A 3,420-nucleotide genomic window follows, 5' to 3' on the forward strand; every position below is an offset into this window, starting at 1 on the left:
TGAAAAAAACCAACACCCCAGTAAAAAGAAGAAAAAGTTATCTCCTCTCGATCCCAAAGAGACCAAGCCCCGACCCAGGGTCAATATACAAAAACACAAACATCAAGTCTCCACAAATCACGCTGTTTGCCATACCTTTAGAATCTAAAATCTAAAAGGTTCATTCATAAAAGGTAAAAGATAGAGATGAGATCTAGAATGTGTTTAAATGATTCAATTACATAACAGTGATGGCAAAGTCCTTAGTTCAGGCTTTGTAGCAAGTGATGGAATGACTGCAGGTTCAAATCAAGTCTCTGGAACATTCCCCAGCTGGGATGGTATAGTCCTGTGCAGAGCTTTACAGAATTGTAGCAAAGTCCTCCAGAGGTTAAGAAGCAGGATTGAAGACAAATGGAGCATCAGGCTCCACCTTAATAGGCTTCCAGGTGTAAGACAACGTCTTGTTCCTACTGTGGAAAGTTACAGCAAATTGGAGTTTGCATGTCACATGGACCAGTTCTGCTCAGTCCAGGTAAGTCACAGGGCGTATCCGCCTTCTTCAATGGGTCAATTGTGTAGCTGATGGTATGCATGGAGTGAAAATTATAGATGCAGGCATAAATATACTGACAGCCCAATGGGGGCTGTGGGAAGTGGCGACCAGCATATCCCTCGGCCCACACTGCTTCCCGCACCCCTGTTGTCCCGGAGTGGTGAACCACAGCCAGTAGGAGCTGTGATCGGCTGAACTTGCGGACGCTGCAGGTAAACAAATCATCCTGGCCCGCCAGCAGATTTTCCTGACAGGCTATGTACCAAAAGTTGCCGATCCCTGATCAATACGGTCTCAATTCATGTCAATAACATCACACCCCCAATGCAAAATTGATGCAGGAAGAGAAGACACAAACATCACTGACTGCATCGCAAGAGCTCCCCATCCTGGGTTCTGTCTTACTACAGCTAGTGCTGGGTTAGAAGCTGTATCAGTGTATAGCAGAAATGGTTTATTACAGTCGTGTTAAATAACATGATTGAATCTCTTTACAAACTCAAGGTAAAACTTGGTTAGAACAGTGGATTGGATCTGCTCTTGCAGCAGGATTCCTGTATGTCTCATGTGATCTGAACAAGAGCTAAAGAAAACAACTACTTTATCCACACAAGCTCTGGCAAATGTTTGGAACTCAATTAATATTAAGACAATGTAGATATTAATATTGTTCATAGTGCAGGAATACTGGCATTAAGCCATGAAAGCAATATGGTAGCGTGCCTCAGTTTCCCTCTTCACACAGCACATCAGGTCTGGAATGTCTTTTCCCCTGTGAAAAGTTCCAAGACCGTTTACAGGCACTAGCTGTGCAGCATCAGTATCACAGGGTCTTTTAACACAAAGTTCGTTCTTATGTATCACTCTGATAATGTTCAGTAGATTGTCCAAAAGATCAGGCTCATTGCACATTTTTGTGGTTTTTGGTAACAGCAACACAATGGTTACAAAAATCACCATTAGCAGTAACAACAAATCCATTGCAAGTGTCCATCTACGGTCACGTTTGTCAGGCCAGACCCTTGGCTCAGCACCACTGGGGCTTTGGGCCTTTTAGGGTTACCCTGTGGCTTCCCTTTGCAAAATTCAGTTTTCTCTTTCCTCCTTGTCCTGCAGGATCAAACCCTGATTTTTCTTGCTTAATGGAATGCACTGGCTGATGGGCTGTGTTCTCTGTGCTAACAGCTGTTAGCACGCCTTTCTTCTCCCTGTCAGCCAGGCAGTTTTCATCAACACAGACAGGAGCCTGTTCACCTCCAGGCTGGACTCTGTCTTGAAGAGATACCATCTATCTTCACTAGCAAGTTAGACTCAAAGTTCTGTTGCCTTTCCATTACCAACCTCTGCTTCCACATGGAATCAGATGTTAAGTGCCCTGAGACTCTGAGAGACTACAAGTCATATGCAAAGTTTCTAGAGATGAGAGTTTACTTGCGCTCCCCTGCGTTCTCAAGAGATTACCTGCACAACTATCCTGCTCCAGGGCCATTTATATCCTCTGCTATGTGGAAGGACCCCTTTGTTCTTACTGTGGAAAATCACAGCAGCAAGATGGAGTCTGGAGTCACATGGGCAAGTCACGTGTCCATGCATGACTCAGTTTGCAGGCTGACGCCATTGTTTCCATGTCAGTTTGAACATTCCCAGGAAAGCTCAGTTGTGGATTGGCATCTCCCAAAGTCCAGAGTCAGTGAAGTGTTTCTTGACTGGGCACTTACTGAGAATAGTCCCTTCTAAAGAAGCTGACCAAATGCTTCACTGAGGCTACTTAGAATCAAACATCTTGAGATACAAGTACACAGCCAATATTCATAACTCCAAATACAAAAATGATACACTCATACAGACAGCATAATTATAGCATAATTATAATCAGCAAACTACAACCTTTTCATAGACACCTCACTTGACAACGTTTGAACAATATTTGCTGCAAATATATAACAGTGGTTGCAACGATAATCTATACTATCATGGTTCATCTCAATAATGTCACAGGAGAAGTTCATGGAGGACAGGTCCATCAATGGCTATTAGCCAGGCTGAGCAGGGATGGTGTCCCTAGCCTCTGTTTGCCAGAAGCTGGGAATGGGCGACAGGGGCTGGATCACTTGATGATTCCCTGTTCTGTTTATTCCCTCTGGGGCACTGGCACTGGTCACTCTCGGAAGACAGGATACTGGGCTAGATGGGCCTGTGTTCTGATCCATTCTAGCCGTTCTGATGTTCTTACCCTCAACACAAGGTAGCTATTTTGGCCCTCAGTCTACAGCTGAATTCATCACTAGACTGGAAGCTGGTGGTTGTCTAGAGACCAGTGATCGTGACCTGATCACGTTCAATGTGGGCACACAGAGGACAGGCCCAACCAGTAATTTATTCATAGAGCAGAAGGGACCATGATGCTCATCTAGCCTGACTTCCGTCACACACAGCCCAGAGCACTGCTGCCCGCAGATACACTAAAACATATCTTCTAGAAAGTGATCTGACCTCGATTTAAACACTCCAAGCCATGGAGACACCACCACTTCCCATGGGGAGCTGTCCTACTGGCTAATCACCCTCTGTCATGGAGTCCCTGGGCGATGCTCTGGAACTGCTCCCCACTGAGCCACTCAGGACTCTGGGGAGCCTCCTCTCCCTTGAAGCAGACTGTCTCCAGGACAAGAAGCTCACACAGCTTCACCTCCTGGGTCTCTCCTTGGAGCATTCAGCATCCTCTGCCCCTCCGTGCGCTTCCCACAGTGAGTCCGCCCCAGCGGGATCCTGGGGAAGCCAGAGGGTCCTGCACCCCCACTTTGCAGTCAGACGTGACTCTTAGCCAGCCAGTAAAACAGAGGTTTATTCGATGACAGGAACAGGGTCTAAAACAGAGCTTGTAG

Source organism: Chelonoidis abingdonii, chromosome 6 (genome assembly GCF_003597395.2).
Source record: "Chelonoidis abingdonii isolate Lonesome George chromosome 6, CheloAbing_2.0, whole genome shotgun sequence".
Taxonomy (NCBI): Eukaryota; Metazoa; Chordata; order Testudines; family Testudinidae; genus Chelonoidis; species Chelonoidis abingdonii.